The following is a 27,879-nucleotide window of genomic DNA, read 5'->3' on the forward strand; positions in this document are numbered from 1 at the left end:
AAAAAATCAGATGTGTACTTTTAACAAATTAATTATTTCAAGTTATATTTATTGAAAACTTACTATGCCTAGTAGCAGGTGGATACAAAAATGTATGGCATTCTTTTTTTTTTGGTGCCAATTAAATACAGTTTTATTTAAGACATTGTATTTTCCACTTAACAATACAGTGCTTATAGAGTGCAATGTTTATTTCCTTCCCCTATGCATGTATTCCATATTCAAGTATCAAGAATGCCCAGTTTATTTACTATAGCAGCTCAACATTAAAACTGTCATGGAATTTGCTACAAATTTGGGTCCTTCGAATATTTTATGGGGAACAATGCTAGACCTATTCTCAGGTTGGCTTAATCAACCTCTTCAATGGTGGGTCCAGAGGAGGCACCACCAGAGGGAGGAGCTCCACCACCAGGGAAGCCTCCAGGCATTCCTCCTGGCATGCCCCCTGCACTCTGGTACAGTTTGGTAATGATAGGATTGCAGACTTTCTTCAGCTCTTTCTGCTGGCGTTCAAATTCTTCCTTCTCTGCAGTCTGGTTCTTATCAAGCCAACTGATGATTTCATTGCACTTGTCAAGAATCTTCTGTTTGTTCTCATCATTGATCTTGCCCTGACGTTTTTCATCTTCAACAGTTGCTTTCATGTTAAATGCCTGAGACTCAAGTGAATTCTTGGAAGACACCTTGTCCCGCTGTTTCTCATCTTCAGCTTTGTACTTCTCAGCTTCCGGGACCATGTGCTCAATGTCTTCCTTGCCCAAGCGGCCCCTGTCATTAGTGATGGTAATCTTGTTCTCTTTTCCTGTGCTCTTATCCACAGCAGAGACATTGAGGATACCATTAGCATCAATATCAAAAGTGACTTCAATCTGAGGAACGCCATGAGGGGCAGGAGGTATGCCTGTGTGTTCGAACTTGCCAAGTAGGTTGTTATCCTTGGTCATGGCACACTCACCTTCATACACCTGAATAAGCACACCAGGCTGGTTGTCAGAGTAGGTAGTGAAGGTCTGTGTCTGTTTGGTAGGAATGGTAGTATTATGCTTGATGAGAACAGTCATGACTCCTCCAGCAGTTTCGATGCCAAGAGAGTGGAGTGACATCCAACAGCAGCAAATCTTGAACATTTTCAGATTTGTCTCCAGAAAGGGTGGCTGCCTGGACAGCTGCACTATAAGCAATAGCCTCATCAGGTTGATGCTTTTATTCAGTTCTTTCCCATTGAAGAAATCTTGTAGAAGTTTCTGAATCTTGGGGATACGGGTAGAACCACCCATCAGGACAATATCATGGATCTGAGACTTGTCTAGCTTGGCATCCCGAAGGGCTTTCTCTACAGAGTCCAGGGTGCCACAGAACAGATCAGCATTTAATTCTTCAAGCCAGGCACGAGTAATAGAGGTATAGAAGTCGATTCCTTCATATAGAGAATCAATCTCAATACTGGCCTGCGTGCTGGAAGAAAGTGTATGCTTAGCACATTCACAAGCAGTTCGGAGACAATGAACTGCCCTCTTGTTTTCACTGAGGTCCTTCTTATGTTTGTGCTTGAACTCTGCAATAAAATGGTTGACCATTCTGTTGTCAAAGTCTTCTCCACCTAAGTGGGTGTCTCCAGCTGTGGATTTGACCTCAAAGATCCCATCTTCAATAGTAAGGATTGACACATCAAAAGTGCCACCTCCTAAGTCAAAGATCAGCACATTCCTTTCAGCACCAACCTTCTTGTCTAAGCCATAAGCAATAGCAGCAGCAGTTGGCTCATTGATGATTCGAAGTACATTGAGACCAGCAATAGTTTCAGCATCTTTAGAAAACAGCTGTCTGGTGATCTAGCCCAGCGTTCAATGAGCTGTATGGCATTCTTTTACCTCTAGGTGCTTCTCATTTAAGGGAGGACACAGATAATCAAATAGATGAAGACAATTTTAGGTTAAGTATCCAGCAGTGGGTAAAGGGGTGGAGTCTCATATGATTTAAGGAAAAAGAGAGGTTCCTTTTGTCTAGAGTGATAAAGAAGGATTTCATTGAAAAGAGACACTTGAAGGATGGTGGGATTTTGAAGGATACCTCTTAAAGGATGGTAGGATTCTGAAAGAAAAATTGAAGAAGAGAGTGTGGTCCCTGAATGTATAACCTATGAGACACAGGAACTACTATCTCAAAAACCATCTGTGGTTTCCTCTAACACCTTCAAGTTTTTTCAGAGTTCCATGCATTGGATGACTAAGCCAAATGGCCCAATTATCTCCGAGGAAACTCAAAGATAGATTTAAAAGGCAGATAAAGATTTCTACATCATACCTAAAAAGACCTCAAGAATGGAAGAAGGCATTCCAATCTGCACCAACATTTACCAACTCTAGGATATAAATAGCACATGGAAGTTCATAAGCTGCCTCTCACCATCAGGTTGACCTACCTTGGCTATAGAGCCCAAGTCATGAGTACTTGTGGGAGCCACAAATGACAGCCCGAATGATCCTGCCAAGACAAAGTCAGGAATGCTTATGTTGACTTTCCAGTGTCTGACATGACACATGGTACCCAAAAGGGGGCCCCAAAATATGAATTAAAGAAGAAAACAGAAATCAAATCAGTCTTAATGAATACAATTACTCTTCATATCCTCTTCAGCTAAATCTCAATTACTAGACAGGTAGGGTCAGCCAAAATTTATATTAAACAAGCACTTGGGGGTGAGATGAGAGAAGAGGAAAGAAGATTGTTCATAGGATTAGAAAATGGTCATTAGGAATGATGTTAATGCATTCAAGTCATTCTATGTCTTTCTTCATGCCTTTCAGTTTGTGTGATGCATCTGTAATGGTTATATACTTTCTGTCCACCCTACAGACTTAATGAATCATCATGCAATCATCAAATTGGACTCTATTCTGATTTTCTCTCTAAATATTGGAGAACACAACTCTCTCAATGACACAGCATTGCCCTGTTTTATCATCTGCCAAAATAATTATTCAAATTAGTTATTACTTCACTCACTGCTCAATTCTGGGGTGTCATTAGTAATAATAAATATCATCTTACCTAACCAGTCTTCAATTAGGCCCAAGTCAATTCCTATTTACACTACCCTAGAAATTTATCTAGGAGATTCACCAAAAGCCAGTTTCTATACTTCCTTTTTACACAAACATAAAAAAGTTTCAGAATACCTTATGCTGTCTTGCACATGAAACCCTCAGATATTCATACTCCTTTTACTGAGGTAAACAAAGCAGATGTTATTCACACCATCCCTATTTTACAGATAAGAACAGGGAAGAACATAACCTGCCCAATGCCACACAGATGGGATGTGCCTGTCCCTATGCTATTCTGCTAAACTGAGCTGTCTCCGACTTCAACGAGGCCTTTCATTCTGAAATTACTGTTCTCCACCCTGTGCTCCAACCCTCCACCCACTGCTCAGCGTCACACTTGTTCTAATTCCGGACTGGGCAAGAATAAAATGTAGAATGCTTTCATTGAAAGCACTGTACTAATTTTCTCAGATTGTTTTCCATGATGACATTTACTTCTTCTGGCAGCTTCCACTGTGTCATTTAGGCCATTTAATTGGTGTGTCTCTATCTTCGGGGGCACATGAGGTTCCTGAGCCCATTTAGGGAAAAAAAAATGGAGTGGTCAAATTTCCTCACAGCAAATCCATAATTTAACCCAAAGATTTAATTTCCTTCCCCTGATCCATTGCCCTTGAGGTGAGATTCTTTTGCAAAAGGAGGCCAGTATCTACTTCTGCACACTCTGCTTTATATCAGATCTTTATTACCCTTCTGAGAGACAAAGTATGGGCAGCAAGTCAATGTGTCCCAAGGTAGAGTTTTCAGGTCAATAAAACAACTGCTTAAGTCTTCAGATGTGAATATCAGAAAGTGAGTTTCATCTAATTTCATAAACTTAAAATATATTTTATCCACTGGACCTTGACTTATTAATAGAGGAAGAAAATCAACACACTCAAAGAATGTAATAAAGACCAATTTTAGCAATTCTGAGTAAAGAAATCATCATCAGTAATTGGTTTTCTGGAATAAAATTTGATTTATTGTAAAAAATATATATCTACATTCCACAGAAGATTTAGAACTTTGTTCTCTATGCAATATAGGAAAAAGCATCTTGAATACAAAGGTATTCTTTCCCAATATAGTTATAAAAATAGACATTATAAAGCATTATAAAATAAACATAAAAATAAATTTAGTTATACAAATGAGAACAATCTCAAAACAGAAATATATATATCTGTGTGTATATATATATATATGTGTGTGTGTGTGTATATATATATTTGTATATATATAGTATATTCAACACATATATACACACATATATAAATGTGTATATATACATATACATATATAAAGCATATATATATATATATATATATATATATATATATGCTTTACATACACATATGAGAATCAAACCCACTCTGGTTTCCAGGGTCTGTGTTGGCTATTAGATCTGTCCACTCCCATCCATATCTGGCCACTACCCCTCTCCAGGGTCCTTGGAAACTATCCTCTAGAAAATGCTTCAGCATTCAACGGGCTTCCTTACCCATTGGCTTCAAATTTGGCCAAGGTGAGGCACCAGCAGGAGATTGCAGCTTGGGAAGAGAAAGAAATAGAGTATTTATTCCCTGAGCTAGCTCCCTCCCTAATGGACCAAGATTAGCGATGGTTCTGTTCCATGACCAAAGGCCATAGGTCATACTGAGTAGTCTTCTAAGGATGTCTCCTCTTCTTGCCCTTTTAGGCCCTAATGGTGGTAACAGCTCCCTCCTAATGGTGGTAACAGCTCCCTGCGTTTCGCTTGTTTCTTAGCTCTGGGGTATATCACCAACCCAGCAGGTTATCTTTACCTCTCCCTTCACCTTTGTAATTATGTGTTCATTAAACTCTCTTCATTTACCCAGTTGAATGTGCCATCTGTTTTCTGTCTGACCCTGAGTGGCCAGCACCCATTCTCCCCGTAATTGGGGTGCCATCATTCCTATCATCATGCTCTTCTCTATCTCACTCCCAAGACCAAGCCTAACCTACAACAATGGGCACTAAGCAATCCCAATGCTTTCACCCTCTCAGCCACTGCATCACATCTCCCTTGTAGGTTTTTGGGGCCCTGAAAAACAATGATGGATTTGCCTGTCATGTTCATCTGATGGGACTTCCAAGGCAAGGATCGTGCTGTTACATCCCTGACAGAAGGAACTGGACAGACCAGGTTTACCTCATTTTGCCATCACGTCTGTCCTTTCTAGCTCCCTCTCCCTCTAACGGGACCCAGCGATTGAAGTCCCAGAACTGCTCATGGGTTTTTCTTTGCCAACTGACTGTGTAGGTCTCTAATCACTGGCTGCTATGAGGCTACCCTGTTCGTGGCCATGTTCCATTTTCCTTTAGGGAGTCCCTTCCTTTATTCCCATACCTACCTCTAGAAATTGGATGAAAACTCCCCAACGCTGAGTCTTTGCCCAGTTGCCACCTCTGGCTGTTGGCAACTCTCTCTGGATACCATGTTCTGCTAGCCTGGTTTCAGCCCCAGAAATTCATCCAGTGCCTCCAGTGCCCACTTAATGTAGCTGCCCATTCCAACTGAGCTTACCCTCTGTCTCACCAGTTAACAATTCTTCAAGGCATTTTCCTTGACCATTTCATTACCGGAATGAAATTTAGACCCTGCCTCTCCTCTTAGTGGGGCATGCTTGAGAAACCATAAAAAGCTCTAGTCCACTAACCAGTAGGTTTTCTCCACCCTCCCCCACCTTCCCCTGCAGTGGAAAATGGAAGCTGATCCCTAAGAGTAGAGAAACTGTTTTAGACACTTTGAAAGACAAGGTCCAGAACGAATTTCTTTTGAATAAAATATTACATGTAAATTAGCACTTTTCCCTCTTCCATTGCCTTACAAAATCTTTTTTTAAATGTTCATTTCTTAATCGTTCACTGAGAAAGTGGAGCTGTCTGTGGCATGCTTCATGCTGCCTGCATCGAGGTGGTGGGGGGTGGAAGTGAGTGTTTTCTGAGTCCCTGCTATATGGGGCTACTGTTTTTTTTCCAAATCAAGGAAGGGAGGAAACACCTATTTATCTGACTTGTCTTTAATTCTCCATCTAATTCCCTGGGGAAGATAATTACTAATTAAACTGCTTATTTCCAAAACTCTAATTTGTATCAAAAACAATAAAGCAATCAACTAAAAAGTAAAAGCACGGATAAATCAACTAGTTGTTTTCCCAGCTGCTTTTGTTTATTTGCTTAATGAAACAGGTCAAAAGACACCACCGAATTGTTCCATTTATCTTTGGTGTGCCCAAGGGAATAGAGGAGCGACAGTTGCTGCAAACCCACTCCAAAGTCAGCATTCCCTCTTGGTTATGCTCCGTCGCTGGAAGTACTCACATATTACACGATTTTTTAGCAAGATTGTTAGTAGGAGATTTAAGTGGTGATGTAATTGGGAAAGAAAACATTTGGCATTTTAAGTTTTCATCCATTTTTTGGAGTATATGCCAGTGTTAAAGAAATGGAAAATCAGATTTTATTCAAAATTTGGAAAATATGGGACAACACATCTTCTAAAACTGAACTTTGATTCTTTTCATGAGCATCAGAGATGTAGAAAAATAAAACATCTAGCTTTTAACTTCTCAACGAATACTAGCATAAAATTCAAAGCTCTTAGCTGGACCCTATGTGATCTTGCTCCCGGTTTCTCTCTGACCTCATCTCTGTCCATGATCCACTTTGATCTCAGGACCTTGGCTACAGTATAGTCCTTAATGTACCACAGACAGGTCAAGCACACCCTGCCTCAGGGCCTTTGCACTTGTTCTTCCCTTTAGAGAGATATGTTGGCATATGACTATCTCCCTCACTTCAACTAGGTCTTACCTCAAATGGTAACTCACTGTAAGGACTTCTTTCCATTTTATCAAGACTTTCCCCTCCAGAACCTTCAACCCCTTACCCTGCTTTGTCTTTATAACAGTGACCATTCCCTGAGCTAGTATTAAGTAACGATTTATTTGTTTATTGCTTGTCTCTCCACCAAAGGGCAAGAACTTTGTTTTTAAACAGGTGAATTTTATTATAAATGTAACATCTCTGCAAAAACTCAGTGGCATATTAATGTTTATTTTAAAGCCTTTCAGAGCTTTGGGTGGACAGCATCTTAAGGAATCAAGTATTTTTATTCCCAGCTCCAATAAAAAAAATTACTTTGTGCATGTAGGTGTTTAATAAATATTTGTGAATTAAAAAATTGAAAGAATGACTGACTCTAATCTCCAATTGTCAATAAATCTTCCACTTTTCAAAATCAATTTGTTTTCCAGGCTCTGCAAGGAAGGTGTTGTTCTCAAGAGGATATTTATTTACCACCACTACTTTGATCTCTTCAGAAAGTAAAAATGGTCTCTCTTTTGAAAACAGAATAGAATTCCAATACACACTGGATGGCTGGTAAGCTTGTGTATCTACTCATGTGAGCCAGTTTGCCACACAATAAAGCTGAAATTTACACACTGGCAAGTCCAAAAATGTAACAAGAAAACCCTTCTTCAAACAGATGCACCTTTTCTTCTGAATAACATAAGATGCATGAAAACCTATCAATCCACATTTTTTATTTTTATTATATCTTTTTTAAAATTATTTATTTATTTGTTTGTTTGTTTATTTATTTATTTATTTATTTGACAGAGAGAGAGAGAGAGAGAGAGAGAGAGAGCACAAGCACGGGGAACAGCAGAAGGGGAGGGAGAAGTAGAATCCCTGCTAAGCATGGAGCCTATGCAGAGCTCGATCCCAGGATCTGAGTCGATCTTAACTGACTGAGCCACCCAGGTGCCCCTCAATCCACATTTTTTAAACCTTACTCACAAATATGTTTTAAAAAAGACTTTATTGAGACATAATTCGCATACCATAAAATTTATCCTTTTAAAATGTAAAACTCAGTCATTTTTAGTATAATCAAAGTGGTACAATGATAACAATGATCTAATCATTGAACATTTTCCTCACCCTAGGAGAAAACCCTATACCTGATAGCAGCCACTTCTCATTCCCCTCTGACAACCACTCATCTACCTTGTGTTTCTATGGATTTGTCTATTCTAGAAATTGTGTATAAATACCAGCTTCTTTTACTAAGCACAGAGTTTTCAAGGTTCATTTATTTTTCATTAATAAATAATATTCTATTGTGTGGATATACCACTACCCATTCCTCAGTTGATGGACATTGGGGTTGTTTCCACCTTTTGGCTATTATGAATAATGCTGCTATGAACACTGATGTATACATTTTTGCCTGGACATATGTTTTCAATTCTCTTGGGTACATGCCCTGCAATGAAATTGGAGTCATATGGGTAACTATATTTAACATTTTAAGAAACTACTGAACTGTTTTCCACAGCAGCTGCATCATATTACATTCCTACAGCAATATATGAGGCTTCCAATCTCTCCATGTTTTTGTGAACATTTGTTTTTTTCTGTCTTTTAGATTCCAACCCTTCTAGTAGGTATGAACTAGTATCTTGTGGTTTTGATTTGCATTTTCTAATGATTAATGATGTTGAACATCTTTTCATATGCTTGGAGGTCATTTGTTTATATCCTTTTTTTTTTAAGATTTATTTATTTGAGAGAATTAGAGAGAATGAGAGAGAGAGAGCACATGAGAGGGGGTTGGGTCAGAGGGAGAAGCAGGCTCCTCACTGAGCAGGGAGCCCGATGCGGGACTCCAGGATCATGACCTGAGCCGAAGGCAGTTGCTTAACTAACTGAGCCACCCAGGCGTCCCTGTTTATATTCTTTAAAGAATATGTTCAATTTATTGAATGTATTATTTATTCAAATCTTTTGCCCCATTTTTCAGTTGGATTATTTGTCTTTTTATTGTTGATTTGAAAGTGTTCTTTATGTATTCTGAATACAAGTCCCTTATAAAATAGAGGATTTGCAAATATTTTCATGCATTCTGTGGGTTGTCTTTTCATTCTTAGTTGTACCCTTCGAAGCACAAAAGTATGACATTTAAATGAAGTTTAATGTATCTGTTTTTAATTTTGTCACTTGTGCTTTTGAAGTCAAATCTAATAAACCATTGCTAGTCCAAGACCACAAAGATTTACTTCTATATTATTTTTCTAAGAGTTGTATAGTTTTAGCACTTATATTTAAGTCACAGATCCATTTTGAGGTAATTTTTGTATATGATGTGAGGTAGAGATACAAATTCATTTTTTAATGTGGATATGCATTGTCACATATTTATTAAAGAGACCATTCTTTTCCTATTGAATGGTCTTGGCCCCCCTGCTGGAAATCAATTGGCCTTAGATGTACAGGTTTACTTCTGGACTCTCTAATCTAACCTATTGATCTGAATGTCTATCCTTATGCCAGTACCACAGTATTTTGATTACTGTTACCTTGTAGGAAAAAACAGGGGCAATTATCTTAAGGTAGAGCTTTTGAGGGGGACTGAACTACCCTCACCCTTTCCAGGGGCTGCTAGGCTGCTGATTTTCATAGCCACCATGCTTGTAAGGCTATTGGCTTCAAGACCACTGCTGAGTTGGGAGAAGAAGATGGGAATAAGGCAAGTTAAGATACCACAGACTTCTTGTTCTAACCTTAGTTCAGCCACTTTTCATTAATAAATGCTCCTTAGATTTTTTGTAAGCATTTCACCAATTTCCAGAGTTTTGAGTGTTTGTTGTTGTTATTGATTTGTTTATTTTCATCAGTGTAATTGTTTTTATGAAGTAGCAGATTTTCAAAGACACGTACTCCACCATTTTGGATGTGCTTCTACTCCATCCATTTTTTTTCTTTTCTTGCACTCCATCCGTTTTTTAACATACAGTTAATTGTGAAACTGGCTCGGCCTTCCACTCAAACCTCTGCAATGTGGCTTGGCGCTGACTTTGGGCCACATGTATTGCCTTATTTTTCCCAAACAAGTTGTAATGAGAAGCCTTGAGGCCAAGAGTCCCTGCTTTCCAGGGAAAGTAGCCCAAGTGCTGCTCTGCTGAGGAAATGGTCTTATATACACACCTTACCCACACTTAGAAACCACCAAAGTGGCTCTTCCTTTGAGAGGAGCAGAGAGAAGGAAAGAGGGATGATGGGAGAATTTTGAATCTCAGGCTATACCCCTAGAGATTAAGTAGCTAAACAGAGAGGTGAAGCTAATGCTTCCTCAAGTCGTTGAGAGTCCTTGACCTTGGAGACTAGAGGAGGAGGAATGTGAGGGGAAGTGAAATTCTCCAGTAGTAAATAAGCAGACTGGTATCTCCACAGCATTGAGAAGGAGGAACTGGAAAAGGCATGGGAGGGGGACATCCTGCAGGGGTGCTATTTAATAGTTGATATTTCACCAGAAGTAGCTGCTTCTAACTAAGGGACATGGTTGAGTTGGTATTGCCTATAAAACACTCCCACTAGTCAGTCATCTATTAAATTATTTCTTCTTATATTCAATTTTATCAACATTATTTTCAGTCGTTCAGTTGCTGGTGTAAACTGAGAAAAAAAGTATCTCTGGAAATGTGAACAACACAAATGTGAACAACAAACACTTAAACTACTTTATTACAATTTGAGTAACAGATGGACAGAGCAGAGAATATTTCTCCAGTGTCAGAGTTAAATTTACTAAAGCAGTTGGCAAATGGATTATAATCATTTTCATCCTTTATTACACACCTCATAGGGACTCCTGCTATTGTTGGTGGTACTTGTTGACTTTGACCTTGTGCAATTAATTTTCAAATAAGCTAAAGCTGACTCATATGTGACACAATATGTGCCTTTATTCATAAGAACTACTGATTAATGAGAGCAATTGCTGTTTGAATTTGATTTCTGTTTCCAAGATTGGATCAGGAAGAGATAACCAAAGACTTTTTAGTGTCCAATATTTAATTTTACAGTACCTGGAAATAAGTATATTTTGAGGCTCTTGGTAAACATATCAATTGTAACTGTAAAACAGAATAAGGTTAATTATGTTAAAGTCAATGTGTTAAGTGCAGGAAGAAGGAAGATATATTTATATTTGAGAGTTTTTTGGATTAATCTAGACACAATGGCTAAAACATTTGTGATCGAAAAATTCTTTGGGATTAAATTACTTTGGAAGATTTGTCCTCTAAAGACACTCTATCGGAGATTGAAGTTCATGCCAAAACTCATTTACCCTGAAGTAAATCTGTGGAAGACATTTCACAGGAACTAAGAATGCTAAAATATTCCTTGCAGTGGGAAATAGAAATTTTTTTCAAAGGGATAGATTTTGAACATTCTTTAAGACTGTCTTTGGGGAAGGGGAATACAAATTTTTATACAAAGACAAATTATGCTGCCAAAGTGTGGAAAGAAGCCTCTCATTTATAGAAACTTGACAGTCCCAGAGGGTTCCCTGGGAGAGAAGAAGGGCTAACTACAAAATGGTAACTAAATGCACAACATGAAGGTAACAGATCTTTGTAGACAGACCCAAGGCTAGACCTGCATACTTGGGAGTGGGAATAAGGGGTAACTAACAAGTCAAGATGTGTAAAGGAGGTGTGTTAGTCAGGGTTCTCCGAAGAAACAGAACCAAGTGGAGGGGGGAGTTTTATTATGAGGAGTTGGCTCATGTGATTATGGAGGCTGAGAAGTCCCACAATCTGCCATCAGCAAGATGGAGACCAACCAGTGGTGTAGTTCGGTCAGAGTGCAAAGGCCTAAGAACCTGAAGAACTGATGATATAAGTCCCAGTCTGAGGGCAGGGGATCAATGTCCCAGCTGAGAATTCTCATGAGAATTCTCCCTCAGCAGGATTAAGTTAAGACTGCTGTAAAGGGTTCTTGACACGTTCTAAAGCTACTCTTACCATGTGAAATCATGTAATATGTGACATAGTCGAGTCTCCAGCAAATGGTTTGTCAAAATTCAAAGAACAAAGACACAGATAGTTTAAATCATTTTATTGATAGCCTCTATTTTCTTCATGGTGATAGAAAAGCCTCCTAATAGGAAATCTATGCAGCTTACCTGCGGAGATCAACAAGGGATTGATGGCCTATTAGGGAAGTTTAGGAATTCTAAGAAGCTTTATTTTCTGCAATTGCATTTACTTGGAAAGAGTAGAAGGAGCTGACTGGGGCCACTGAGGCTAAATGTAAATAATTATAAAGAAATAACTGTTGATTAAAATATGAGTAAATTGTAAAGGGGAAAGCAAACTTTATAAAATTAAGCAATAATCAGTATAATAGCAATTATTTTTGCTGAAATTAAAGATATTATGATCACACAAGAAGGATTCTTATTAATTAGGCTAATGTTTCCTTTGCAATTTAAAATTCTACAAATATATTTTTATTTGCTTTTGAGAATAGATAATAAAATAGATTAAAAATTGGCCTAATAGTTTAAAAATTCCAAGTGTCCATGAAGATACAGGGTAACAAGCGAGTGTCCCTCTTCCTTTAACCTTCTTCCTCCAGTGAGGGCCTCAGTTATCAATACAGTGCTATTTTATGCATTTACAAACACCTCAGTAAAAAAGTGACAGAATCATGAATCATATGTCAACTATTGGAATCAAGGTAGCTTAGAGGAAGCAAGAAACCAAGAGGTGATGACTTGAATTGGAATGCTTGAAATTGAGATTTGTTGTTATTACTTGATTAAACCCCCACTGTAAGACATGTACTATATTAAATCCTTTATTTGCATTATTTGTTTAATTCTCCTACCATTCCTAAAAATTATCCTTGTGCCAAGAAAACAGAGCCTCAGAAAAGTTATATAAATTGCTCAGAAAAGTTATATAAACTGCAGCTAGATATATGTGAAAGAACAGCTTTAAGCAAAATTAGAATTACTCCAAAGCACTTCTTGGCTACAAAATATTTCTTTATTTAAAAAAAAAAAAGGACTTTCCACAGGCTAAGTATTTTTCAGACAGCAGGAATGTGATAACTTAAAACATATCTGCAAATTTAAGGATACTCCTTCCCATTAAGGGCTGGAGTGTCTGTCCCCTCCCCTTGAACCTGAATGGGCCATTGTGACTCTATAAATATAATTTGGGGGAAGTGACACTGCATTACTGTCTTTTTTTTTTTTTTAAGATTTTATTTATTCATTTGCAAGAGAGCACGCACTTGAGGGGAGGGGCAGAGGGAGAGGGAGAAGCCGACTCCCCACTGAGCAGGGAGACAGACTGGCCCTGGGGCTTGATCCCAGGACCCTGGGATCATGACCTGAGTCAAAGGCAGACGCTTAACCATCTGAGCCACTCAGGTGCTCCGACACTGCATGATTTTTAGGCCTGGACTAGAAAAGGCCATGCAGCTTCTGGCAATTTCTCCTAGAAGAGCCCCAGCTACCCTTGTCTTTCAGCCATGGCACCAGCCATGTGAGCAAGGAAGCTTTTAGCTTGACTACTGCCTCAACCACTGTCTAGTTACAACTAGGTGAGAAACCTTGAGGATTAATAGTAATAATAATAAATTGTTCTTGCTTCATCCACTGTTTGAGGGTGTTTGTTTTGCAGCAGTGCATAACTGGAACAGTGAACAACTATGGCAAGTTTAACACATGGAGATACAATGGAATCTTGAGTCAAAAGGCATTTCTCCACCTTACATTTTGTTTTATCCACACACGTCCTTGCTGGAGGCACAATAACAATAATTGAGTATGATTTTTTTTAAATGCATCTGTTCAGATTTCTGTTATCTTTGCTCTCTCTGTCCTACAGGTATGTCTGAGGTTAATCCCCTCAGCGATGTTTGATTTCATTCTGTGTCTTCTCAGTTTGAATTGCTTGGTTGCTACACTCTCCTATGATTGCCGCCAGAGGCTGAGACCAGCATTGCCCAGGAAGATAACTGTGGCGTCAATAGCCATTTATTTCGTGTACCAGATCTTCAGTTGCTGAAGGCCTGTAACTGCACAGAATCGGGGGTACTGCTGTGGAAAGCGCAGTCTGTTTTCATATACATAGCATTCTTTATATTTGCCTGTTTTTTTTTTAAACATTTGTGCAACCCAGATCTAGGAAAAACAATGTATCAAAATATTTTAAAGTTAGGCACTGAATTCTGACTCTCACTTCTTGGATTTTGTCTTTCTCTGATGCTCTCCCGGCTGATTTCATTCTTTGCTTATCTAGTCCTTCTTCACTGCAAGGCTGTGAGCCCCTTACCTTTAAAAAACACGTCTTAAAAGAAGATAGCAGGAGCGGAAGAATGAAGGGGGGGTAAGTCGGAGGGGGAGATGAACCATGAGAGACTATGGACTCTGAAAAACCGAGTTCTAGAGGGGAGGGGCGTGGGGGGATGGGTTAGCCTGGTGATGGGTATTAAGGAGGGCACGTTCTGCATGGAGCACTGGGTGTTATACGCAAACAATGAATCGTGGAACACTACATCAAAAACTAATGATGTAATGTATGATGATTAACATAATATAATAATAAAAAAATAAATTAAAATAAATTAAAAAAAATAAAAAACACATCTTACTTTCTTTATATCCTCATACCAAATCACCTAACTTTTTGTGGGCTTAACACATCACTATGGAGGTAATGGAATAGTTTGAAACTGGGTTTTTTAATAACAGTAGGAGTTAAGTGTGCAGTGAAACAGACAAAGAATAGATTGTACCATCTCTGTACATGTCCCTTATATTCCTGGGAAGCTTCCAGGGCTTCTGGTCTACAAAGTAGGCTCCAGTTGAGCCCTGGATCCCCATGATGTCAACTGGTGTCGTGCTGGTTAAGACCATTGCCCAAGAAACAAACCCAGCTTGAGTTTGTCTGGACTTACAAAAAACGACACTGGGGTTCCCAGGAGCCCAAGGATCTGAAAGTGATTTCAGGAAGGATCTGGCCCCAGGCTCTGGGATCCTCCCTCTGTTCCTTGAACACATTCTTTCCCTCCTCTGTCTGGGGGCCAGCTTTCTCCTTTCCCTGGACATGTCATAAAAAACTTGAAAACCCCCAGCTCTGGAGTTTCTCTGATACCTTATTAGGAGTATCCTTTGAGGTTGCATGAGCCAGGTTCATTTCTGCAATGGCAGCTATGCCCACAGTTTTTGTCAACAGCCCCTTGACTACTGACAGGCATTGAAAGAACCTCAAAGCCAGCAGAGATGGAGGGGGAAGGCTCTGCACTTTGGGAAAGCTCATGCTCACTTTATTCCTCTACAGCAGCAGCACCTGGAGGCAGGAGATGAGAGCAAAAATCAAGAATCTAGAGTCTGGGAGAGCCCAGAGGCTTGCCTATGTGTCCAGTTCTATCCTGTGGACAGAGAGGTCCTGAGAACAAAGAGTGGTATAGCTCATCTCTCCATTGTTGGCAAATGGTTCTCAAGAAGTTAGTTTTGACCGCCTTTCTCCCTAACTAGCTGATTGGAAAGGGATGCTGAAAGGGCACAAGGAACCGAGGATGGAGAAGCAGCTTGCAGGTGTGGGCTTTAAGCAGCTACTTCTGAACTTAAGCATTACCTCCTTGCCTGTCCTGCCAATCTCAACAAATTCCTTAGTTCCACTGTATAAACATGGCTGTTGGAAGCCCAGTCTTGGGCTTAAGGGCATGTTTGTGTGAAGTGGGTGATGATACAGAGAGAAGTAGGCTCAGTAGATAAGCCAAGAGGAATCAATTGCAGATGCTGTTAAAAATGCTTCTCTGATAAAGATAGACAAGGAATCCCTGGTTAAGCCAGTTTTTTGCTACACCACCTTTCTGAGCTTTGAATAAAATTATGTTCAATGTGAAAGTCATTGAATGGCCAAGAAGGGATGTTAAGATGCCCTGCTTCCCAAATTTATTTAATCCATAAACCTTTTATTTACATGTTCCACAAGATACCATTTGGGAAGTATATTAGTATAGCTTGTGCTTGCGATCTCCATGCAAGTTTATACAGAGAATATTCAGCAAGTGTAACAACCTTAGGAGTGTTCCTCCCAATGGCCCTAGCCCAAACGTTTTGGTGGCAGGCTAATCTATAGTCGGCGCTACTCCTCACCCTCCCCCACCCCTTCATCAACAGTGAAGCACTGCTTCTAGAAGCTGGCCATCACTCAGGAACCTGAAGACAGTTTTCTAATCAATGCATCTCTCTAAAAACCATCTACTATCCAAGTCAAGACCCGGGGCAGATACTTATTTGACTCTGTTCTACTTAACACCCAATCTGTTACCTAGAAATGGGCGAGCCCTTGGCTATCTATCCTTTGCCTCCCACAGACCTGGAAGGAGTCCACCTTAAGAGCTGAGCAAGGCCGAAGCCTCAGGCTCCGAGTCCTTCCTGAGCTGGAGCACTCCAGAGAAGGGAGAGCAAGGCTTCACCCGCCCCCTATCCCCGAGCCTTCTGCTTTATTGCTGGGCACTCCTGCAGTGGGCCAGCCCTCCTACCACGCAGACTTCTTGATACTCTGATGATGAGCAAATACTGGGTTCTGTGAAGCTGATTCACTGCTCAAATTCTGAGTACCTCCCACTCTCACAGGAATGATTCCATCCAGCCTCCTCATTACGAGCCTTATTTATATGTGCTCTGACAATATTGCCGATTCCTTTTTTAATGAGTTTAAATAGATATCTCGAGATGAAGTATTTGCCTTAGCAATACATATGCCTATGAGCCTCCTACACACCTTATAATTCATGCAGTCTTCCGTGTGTTAGTATCTGAAGTAAAGCATTCTGCCTGTTCTTTTCTTGAAATCTTCATTACCTCGAAATCTCTATGACTTCTCCACTCAACAAATACTCATCAAAATACTATGATATAGTCCATATAATATAATCTATTGACCCTTATGTTTGCTTGTTGAGATGTTTCTAGAGCAACTTCCCGTCTGCTTTGTCCACCTCCAGCTGCACCCAGGTCAGTCTCCCTCTACACCAAGCCTCCTGCCCTGTGTGAGCCCATGCTGCTCACCTCCACAGTTCTTCCCCGTTTGCCTGGAACCTCTTTCCTGACCCCCTCCCTGAACAATTTTGTTTAAGGAAGATAGTTCATCAGAGTCATTTTGATTATCTTAGACCACTTGGAAAATAAATGTGCATTGCAGACACTGAGCCTGTCAAATCCAGTCTTGTGAATCTGTGCCTACTTTAAAAATGTCCCACAAGGGGATGGGGATGGCTTGGAGTTGGCAAAAGCTTTGTGATCATGAACCTGCCTTTAGGATGGATGGGTCTCACCTGGAGCTCTCAGCTCCATCAGCGATATGATTATAGTGATGAAAATGCAGGCTTTAAGTGGTAAAATTTCATCTAAACTCTGCCCAAACTAAAGTCACTGAATGACAGAATCTTCAGAAATTTAGAAATAAGCCTTATTTTTCACTAGTTTGGTTGTGCAGAATTCAAGCAATGCTAAACAAAGCACTTCTCAGACTGAAATGGTTAAAGTGGTAGCTGGTTGACACATTCGTGTGAATTAGTACAAATCAAAATGCAACAGAAACACCTGCTATGTTAAGGGATCTGATCTATAACTTGAATAAAGTTATTGCTGCTGTTTTTGGCTTTTTTAATTACTTGAGTAATTGACAGTAGTCAGTTACTTGTCACCAAAAACCATAAGAGGTGCATTCCTCAAGCACAAAAGTTCTCTCGTGAGTGTGGTAACCGACCATATATTGTTGTAGAAACCAAAGATCCTACTTGGTGGTGGAGACCATCTTTGGAAGAACACTGGACACATCCTCCAACCCCTCAGTCTGGTGAGAACCCGGACTAGAGAGGGGACAGGGCCAAATCAATAAAGAACACTACACATTAAGCGAAAAAAAATTGTGTGTTCTATAGTCAGGAGCTTCCATTCAGACAAACGGGAGGCTAAGATGAATTCAAGCAAAAGTGAGATCGAAAAGGAAGTCAGTTGCTGGAGACGTGGGGAATAGACAGGGATTTATGAGAAGAGAGAATGCATGAATAGATTAGTAGCTCCTGCAAAGAACTGGAAGGCAGATTTCTCAGAGATAGTAAGTGAGGTAGCATAAATCTGTAAGCAGATATATAGGAGTCCTTGACATGATACATCAGGCAAGAACACCCTCTCTCCCCCCACTGGCATGACCGATGTGGCATCTCAGTAAGAGGCCCATCTCTGATGGCCCAGCTTTTGGTTCATTACACAGCTTTTTTTTTTTTTTTTTTACAGAGAGAGACACAGCAAGAGAGGGAACACAAGCAGGGGAAATAGAAGAGGGAGAAGCAGGTCTCCTGCTGAGCAGGGAACCCCATGGGGGGCTCAATCCCAGGACTCTGGGATCATGACCTGAGCAGAAGACAGACACTCAACGACTGAGCCACCCAGGCGCCCTCACAGCTATTCTTTTCAGAACTCAGTTGCTTCACATTCTAATGATGACTCTTTGGGCCATCAGTAGTGGTGTTACTTTGATTAAATATAGAAAAATAATAATTCCTGCCTTCAACTAATTATATCCCATCTGGGATTGCTTCTGAAAACCTGTAAGATTGGCTACCAAAATCTCATAATTTTACCCTGGAGAAGGCCGACTTCATTATGGCTAATTTAAACTGGTAGGACTTCACACATTTGCAATTTGTATTCCACTAATCTTCACAGAAATTGGAAAGAAACTCAGCTGTGGCATCCAAGAAATGTGAATGCATGCAAATGCAGTAGTTGTTATGGATTAAAAAAAAAAAAAAGTCATGGAGCCCTGCCCACACAAGTAATGAGATGCATACTTAGGTCATAGAAGCCAGTAACCGGCAGGGAATATACAGAGGAAGCTGCCTGGACTCTTCTATATGTCTAACAGCAGAACTGAAGTTATAAAATCTGACGACTTTGAAGTAATCAGGATGATAACTTAAAACTGAGTCAGAATCCTGAACTTATTATCTATGCATCCAGCCCACTAGTTCGAGCTCAAAACTCCTTAACAACAACAACAACAAAAAAAAAAAAAAAAAAAGGAAAGAAAGAAAGAAAGAAAAGGAAAAAAAAAACTCTTGTCTTCTAACAATTATCGTCATGGGGAAAAAATAGTTGTTAGCATTTGAAATTGACAAGTAATTTAGACACGAATGAAAAAAATGGAAATCATAGAAGGCAGTCAGTTGAAGGACTGTGGCCCCTCACTGGAGAGGAATATGCAGATGCCCAGATGGGGTGGGAGGCTGAGCTGACAGAGATGGAAGGTCCCCCACACCCCCCGTCCCATGCTCCATCTACTGTCATCTTCCTGACTATTGCAAAGAGGGAGTTTTTCTTGTTAACACGCCATCAGAAAGGGAGGAGTCACTTGAAGCTTACTTACGTTGTGTTCGGATGTTATCCCGTAAAAAAGAGTGATTTCCTTTGTGTCAAAGAGAAGGATACTCAAATTTCACTGCTAAGCAACTTGGCGATATACTTACAATTTCGATCCTTAATTTCCTCATGCCTTCCTCACAGCGCTGCCATGAAGATGGAATCAGCTAAGCTTCACGAAGCATCTACCACAGTGCCTGGCTCACGGCCAGCGCTCTTTGCCTGTTTTTCCTCTCCAAATTAATTGGCTTAAGGGAAAAATATTTCCAATCGGCTATAATACTTTTAAAGATATAAAATATCCCAAATAATAGACTATTGATAAATATATAAACCCAGGCCTTAAACCATGAGGGTGGGTTCTTTAAAAAATTGTTGGGATAAAAATATTAGATCATCTTGGAAAACAGCCTGAACTGTGCTATACTTCCTCCTTAATTAAGATATTGCCATTGTTGGATTTTTAGTTTGCTTTACTTCCAGGAATAAGACAGTTTGGCAGAAGCTTTGTTTTTATAATGTGAGAGATCCTGCCTGGCACACAGACACAGACTCTGAATTTTTTAAACACCATTCCAGCAAACGTTTCATCTATCAAAGCAAACTTGAAATCCTCCAGCCTATTATTATCTTAACTCTAGAACACATGAATTAACGGATTTGAGGATGCAAATTGGATTTCTCATACCATGTTACATGTATCCAGATGTCATTTCTCCTGGTGTCTTTATTAGTGGGAATGCCATTGGTACCAATGTTATTGTGGCTTTTAATATGCATTCTCGGAGAGGATCTGACACAGAGCAATGCAAATGAACTTCACATGTCTCCTAAAATACGGAGTTTATGACTATAGATCATGCCTTGATATTTCCACTGTGTCTGAGGGGCTACTGCTTTTTAATAGTACCAACCCTTAATTTTGGGATAGACCTAAGGCACTGTCTCTGTGTCAAATTCACATCGCTGGAATAAACCCAGAGACAAAAAAGATGTGCATGAGGGCACAGGGTTTGCAATGCCTACTGTCTTCACCCCAGCAATTCCTAGGTAGATTGCCTGGTCAGTGATCTTGCCCCAGATTCTCTGTTCACTATTAACGGGAACTAAAATTAAGGATTCAGAGATGGCAGGAAGCTTGGTGAGTCCCAGAGATTCATTCTTCAGGGGATAGGAGAGAAAACCGAGGTTGAGTAAACGTTTTGGCTGAGGTCACATGGTGTTTTCAAGCCAGGCTGAATCACACTCCGGCACTCTCACAGCTACTGTGTGTACACGAGTGAGTCACCTACTTGGGAAGTTGAGTCTTCAGGTCTCCTGGGTGGGTCCTTCTTCCTTCAGGGGTCCTCTTCAGAGTGAAGAGAAGAGCTCAACACTCTCCACACTCTCCCTTGCTGATCTCTTCCACTCCCTAGCTTCAAACATCTTCACAATGAAAACATTCCCCCAACGACTCATTTCTAGACTGAACTTGACTAATCATCCTCTTTCAAGCTGGATATACCACTGAAGCCCCACACACTCCAGCTATCACAGGCTCCTCATTGTGTCCTTGACAACTCTTGCTTTGTTCCAGTTTCCACAGTGCTGTGCCCTCACTCTGCTTCGACAAGCTTTGATCCTTCTCGATCACTGAAGTCTTACACAGACACCTGTATACGTTAGGTCTTACCTTCTCCGGAAAGACTTCTCAGACGTCCCTACTCCCACCTCCTCACCCCTCAGAGCTGAGTACTCTGTACTATGATTATAGCAGCTTCCTTCTGTGTCAAATCTGTGATGCAAGGCACTTGAATGGAGGCGTGTTACACCTCTGCACAAAGCCTGGCGGTAGTTATAAACATAAGCAACTGGTTGACCGAGGCCCTTACTATGGACTATATGGAATTACAGAGAAAATGATTTCTCCAAGTTATATACAAGTTCATAAGGAAGAAAATGAGATTATTACCAAAAGTCCATTCATGCCTGAGATATTCCTTGAGAAATACTGTTTCCGACAATTGATTATTTACCGGGAAACAAACCAAAGGCATTTCATTGTTTATAGAATGCAATCTAACTTGACCGCTGATATTGACCCAGTTCTCCTCTCTATTTAAATTGCTTTGAATTCACTGGCAATATGAACTTTTAGTAAATCGATCAATAAAAAGTCTCTGTTTCTATTGATTTGTCAGAAAACCATTCTGGTATATTATCAGTCATTATAATTGAAATAACTTTGAAAGGACAATTATTTCTTAATGTATTTTTAAGGTTAGTTGATACTATGATAAGTACCTTAAGCCAGTTTGTGATCAAGTTCAATCAAAATTACTTACTTTAAGAAGAAACGTCAGAAATCAATACATCCAAGGTTAGTGTTTGACATTCAGTAAGTCTTCTTACTTCAAAATATGTGATTAAATGTCCTAATGGAGACACTTGTAACTTAGATAACCTGTTCGATAACTGTGCAGGGTTTGAAATTTTACCCTACTTCCCAGCTAACAGGTTAGCCTTCCAGTTTCATGGATGCTGGCAGGTGGCTTGAGACCCGTGCATCAAAGACAAAAACAATTGTTCACAGTAATGGCGTAGACCAAGTATCGGCATTTTCATCAGTTCCCCTACTATAAAAAAGACTTCACGTCTTTATCCTGCACATGCAGGAGGGTACATAATGGGAGAATCTTTTACAGTGGGCAATAAGCGTGTCTCTACTTTGCCCTGGAGGGCAACAATATCTTTCTTATTGTGGATAGTAAAGAAACCTGCCTTTTGCCTGGGGGAGACATACTCTCTATATTCTAAGGCTGTTCTCTGTACAGTTTAAAAGAGTCTACAACAAATACAGTCAGTATCTCTTCTTGTAAGACACACAGAAACTCAAAAGACCCGTGGAGAACGATCTCCCAACAGGTACATATGAAGATATTTAAAATTCTAAAGTAACTTCCTTAATTAGAGTCACTCACTTTGAGTTAACAGAGATGATTGTGTTGTTGCAGATAAGTACTCCAGTGAGGGGAAATATTGTACCTTTGTTGAGGATTTTTTATAAAGACAGACTTACCACTTTGATCCTTGAACTGATAAAGGGAAAACCCAACGTGGGTCGGTTGTTGCATGACACATCTCAAAAGGAGACCACTCACAACCCTCAATTCCAGAGCTAAAGAAACAAAATGGATTGGAACAAGCCTCATTGTTTTGCAGCTCAGAGTACTGCTGCCCCAGGAGATGGAATTGTTTTGGAGCACTCTGGAATGGAACGTTTTGCCTCTCTCCTTCCCCACTGACATGTCTCCATTTTGTACTCCCAGGCCCCATCTTCTTTACAAAAACCTACACCCACAGATACGTGCTACCATGACTTCAGTTGCTCTCATCATGCTCTATATCTTATGTGTGTGACATAACCAGACACATCTAGTCAACAATATATCCACCTATCTTGTCAATAAATATTGGTCCATCCACACCCCTCTTTATGACTATATGGCGTTCTCTTATAGGTATGCACTTAAAATTTAATCAGTCCCTTGTTGAAAGTTGATGATGGTTCTACTCTTTCATTATTATAAACAGTACTGCAATGAATATCCTCAAACACAGCTTTTTCACGTTTTTTTACAATTACCATAAAACTTAATGCTGACATTTAAATTCAACTCTAAACATACTTTGTTTTTAGTAATAACTTACATAAACACAATTAGTCAAAGCAATTGATTTTCAGAAGAGTTCAGTATTATGTTCTGGTGACAAATGTGGAATGCTTTGTTTTGCATCTCTAAGGTTTTGGTTAACTTTATCCCGAGATGATTTCTTCTAAATAGAACTTTTCTTCCTTAAGAGGGAATATGGTAAGAAAATAAAATTGAGCTGAATTTGTCACTTCCCTCCTCTCGTCTGGAAATTTACAAGTCAGATAGTAACTACATGAATCACTGTTTTTGCACTAGATTAAAAATAAACACAATGAATTATGGGTCAATGCAGATACATACATGATAACACCTTTTCCTCTATACAAATCTTTAGCTTAGAATTTTCTTTTCCCATACTTGGCAATACTTCCTGTAAGCCTCAGATAGACTTTGATTCAAAATGATGTTTCATTAACCAAAAGAACTTTGAAGAAAAGGGACTATTGACCAATATCTCTTGGTGCCAAGTAGTTCAGGGAGGAAGAGAAGAATTAATTAACACCTATGTAAAATATTGGGTCTTTTGCAAATACATTTAAACAACAACAAAAAGGAAGCCCTAATGATGTACTGTATGGTGACTAACATAACATAGTAAAATAAAATAAAATTAAAAAAAAAAAGGAAGCCTTGATGATTGGTTTACTGAGAAGTCAGGCACTCAAATTACCTTTAAAAGCTGCTAAGAAGGTACAGAATTTGATTCTTACCTATTCCTTTTCTGAGAAAGAGGATCGTATTACATTACTATTCATCAGGAAAGGATAAATAGGGGGTGCCTGGGTGGCTCAGTTGGTTAAGCATCTGCCTTCCACTCAGGTCATGATCTCAGGGTCCCGGGATCCAGCTCCGCATCGGGCTCCCTGCTCAGCAGGGGGTCTGCTTCTCCTTCTTCCTCTGCTTTTCCCTCTGCCCCTACCCCCGCCCCTCGTGTGCTCTCTCTCTCTCTCTCTCTCTCAAATAAATAAATAAAATCTTTAAAAAATGAAAAAGAAAAGTATAAATGGCTTTTTGATTTCCAGACTAGAAGCTTGACTCAAATTAGAATTGTTCAGGGTAGATTCTGGAAAGGTCACCAGAAATAAACGCACTTTAAACCAGAGGAATAATATAGGTCTTTTAGGGATATAGGCAGGTGGCAGATACCTCTTGGAGCCCAGCTCCAGAAAGACTTCTTATCCTGGCTACTAAGACAAAGATGAAAATTGCAGGGCTGCTTCTCTTACTCTCCGTGAAAGTTCTGGCCCCTAAGTCAACTTCCTGATGTGCAGCAGGGTTAGAGGGCTCAGGAGTAGAGGCGACCGAGGCTGCAGCTGCCTGCATGTCCTTCCGGAGAAGTGCAGGATGTGAGACTCATTCCAGAGGGGCGTCCTGAAGAACCTGACACCACTGGTTTTGCACAATAAAGCTTACTTCCATATATTGACTAAATTGTTATTTGATGTGTTTTGGGTTTGTATTGGTGGTGTTAAATTCTATCTATCTGAACGTGACTGGTTGTTAAACCCCGTGAGTAAGTGAATTAAGGTGCCAATGAGCAGCTGGGGGTTCCTGACATAAATGAAGATCGAAAATGTCCGGACAAAGAGGCAATACTTGGAAAAAATATTCCCAATCTCTTCCGGATGCCAAGCTAGTCTGTCGCTCCCATTTTGTATTAGCGCTGTCACACCGGGTGGAGGCGGCGGTGGGCGGCAAGCAGTGCACACTGGCTTCCTCTGTCATACGTGGGGAGGCTCGTCTTTCAGCCAATAGCAGGCATGTGAGCACGCTTCCATCGTGACCAGCTTCATCTGCGGGAGAATGAGGAGTTACATATATTATCACTTAGCACCCATTTTCACAGAATTTTTAAGTAGATAGTGTATATAGGTGAATGACTAAAAGACAAAGATTTTAAAGAGTAAGCTGAGCCTGGCATCTCCTTCCCACCTGCAAGAATTATCTCTGGGCTCTCTGAAGACGGAAATGTGTTCTCTTAACTTTCCTAGGCTTACCTCTCCCTTCTATTCCTTTTTCTAATATGGGTAGCGAAATTTATTTTCAAAAGGCTAAACACTTGTATCATAGAATACATATCCGTGATTTATAAATCACAGTACAGATTTAGCTTGTTTAACGCTATTGCTGCTCCCGCCAATATATATTTTTGCTCACTACTTTTGTATCTTGGAGATGACCTTTGTAGCTTCAAATAATATACTTACGCTTTTATTGATTGTCTCAACAACGATAATGACATCTTTAAACAGCACACCACGTAAATGAGAATATGACCTTTGTTTAGTTTTACCTCTTCTCTCCTTCTACCTCTTTCACTAGTACGTTTGCTATTCCATTAGCTTGACTAGGATAGAATTGACAAATAAATCCTAATATATTTAAAGTGTACAGTGGGATGATTTGATATACACTTGCAGTGTGAAGGGATTTCCACTACTGAGTTAATTAACACTCCCATCATCTCGGGGTGCCTGGGTGGCTCAGTCGTTGGGCGTCTGCCTTCGGCTCAGGTCATGAGGCTGAGTCCTGGGATCGATTCTAGCATGGGGCTCCCCGCTCAGCGGGAAGCCTGCTTCTCCCTCTCCCACTCCCCCTGCTTGTGTTCCTGCTCTCGCTGTGTCTCTCTCTCTCTCTCTCTCTCTCTGTCAAATAAATAAATAAAATCTTTGAAAAAAAATGTTTAAAACAAACCACTCCCATCACCTCACATATTCACATTTTATTTTTCGATGAGAACACTTAGGTTCCACTCTCTTAGCAAATTCTAATTATACATTATAGTATTACTAACTCTAGTCACCATGTTAGACATTAGATCCTCGGATCTTATTGATCTTATACTTGCAACAGCTAGCTTGTGCCCTTTTACTAGACTCTTTCCACTTTTCCCATCCAGCACAGGAAAACTAATATTCTACTTTCTGTTTCTATGAATTCAACTTTTTTTTTTAATCCCACATATATAAGTGATATGATGCAGTATTTGTTTTTCTCTCTCTGGCTTATTTTACTTAGTCTAATGCCTTCTAGCTTCATCCATGTTGTCAAAAATGACATTTTCATTTCATTTTATTTCATGCTATTATTTTATTTTAATGCCAGTATGATTAACATACAATGTTATATTAGTTTCAGGTGTACAATATAGTGATTCAACACTTCCATACATTATCCATTGTTCATCATGACACATGCACTCCTTAATCCCATTCACCTATTTCACCCATCCCCCCACCCATCTCCCCTCTGGTAACCACCAGTTTGTTCTCTATAGTTAAGAGTCTGTTCCTTGGTTTGTCTCTCTCTCTTTTTTTTCCTTTGCTCATTTGTTTTGTTTCTTAAATTCCTTATATGAGTGAAATCATATGGTATTTGTCTTTCTTTGAGTGAGTTGTTTCCTTAGCATTTTAGTCTCTAGCTCCATCCTCATTGAAAATGGCAAGATTTCATTCTTTTTTTTTAAAGATTTTATTTATTTATTTATTTTAGAGAGAGTGTGTGTGTGTGCGAGCTGGGGGGGAGGAGCAGGGCGGCAGGGAGAGGGACAAACAGACTCCCCGCTGAGCATGGAGCCTGAGGCAGAGCTCAATGTCTCAACTGAGATCATGGCCTGAGTGAAAATCAAGTCAGAAGCTCAACCTACTGAACCACCCAAGCACCCCTGGATTTCATTCTTTCTTATAGCTGATTAATATTCCACTATATATATATATATATACATATATATCCATTGGATATGTATAGCCAATCTGTCAATGGACACTTGGGCTGCTTCCATAGTTTGGCTATTGTAAATAATGTTGCTATATAGGGGTGCATGTATCCCTTTGAATTAGTGTTTTTGGATGTGGGGGGTAAATATCTGGTAGTGCAATTACTGCATCTTAAGGTAGTTCTATTTTTAACTTTTGAGGAACTTCCATACTGTTTTCCACAACAAACTGGCTCCCCCAGTTTGCATTCCCACCAACAGTGCATGAGTTCCTTTTTCTCCACATCTTCACCAACATGGTGTTTCTTGTTTTTTTTTTTTATTTTATTTTAGCCATTCTGACAGGTGTGAGGTGATATCTCATTGGAGTTTTGATTGCATTTCCCTGATGATGAGTAATGTTGAATATCTTGTCATGTGTCTGTTAGCCATCTGGATGTCTTCTTTGGAGACATATCTGCTCATTTCTTCTTCCCCTTTTTAAACTGGATTATTTGATTTTTGTGTATGTGTGTGTTGAGTTGTATCAGGGTTTTTTTTTTTTTTAAGATTTTATTTATTTATTTGACAGAGAAAGACATAGAGAGAGAAGGAACACAAGGGGGGGTGGGAGAGGGAGAAGGTGGTTTCTCATGGAGCAGGGAGCCTGATGTGGGGCTCAATCCCAGGACCCTGGGATCATGACCTGAGCCACAGGCAGATGCTTAATGGCTGAGCCACCCAGGTAACCCAGAGTTGTATCAGTTTTTTATATATTTTGGATACTAACCCTTTTGCATTCATTAGATTGCTCTTTAGTTTTGTTGATTGTTTCCTTCGCTGCGCAGAAGCTTTTTATTTTGATGTAGTCCCAATAGTTTATTTTTGCTTTATTTCCTTTGCCTTAGGAGACATATCTAGAAAAATGTTGCCATAGCCAAAGTCAGCGACATTACTACCTGTGCTCTCTTCTAGGATTTTTATGGTTTCAGGTCTCACATTGAGTATTTCCTTCATTTATAAGGCTGAATAATATCCCATTAGATAGATAGATAGATAGATAGATAGATAGATAGATAGATAGATGATAGATGATAGATATCCACAATTTTTATCCATTCATCTGTTGAT

At 39.7% G+C, this 27,879-nt stretch overlaps 1 pseudogene; it reads right to left on the reverse strand.

The window, feature by feature from the left end:
• Window positions 1-286: 286 nt before the first annotated feature.
• LOC112823554 (heat shock cognate 71 kDa protein pseudogene) lies at window positions 287-15,244 on the reverse strand (annotated as a pseudogene).
• Window positions 15,245-27,879: the final 12,635 nt, after the last annotated feature.

Source organism: Callorhinus ursinus, unplaced genomic scaffold (assembly GCF_003265705.2).
Source record: "Callorhinus ursinus isolate GAN/ISIS: 27379988/994484 unplaced genomic scaffold, GSC_fseal_2.0 scaffold5, whole genome shotgun sequence".
In the NCBI taxonomy this organism is placed as follows: Eukaryota; Metazoa; Chordata; class Mammalia; order Carnivora; family Otariidae; genus Callorhinus; species Callorhinus ursinus.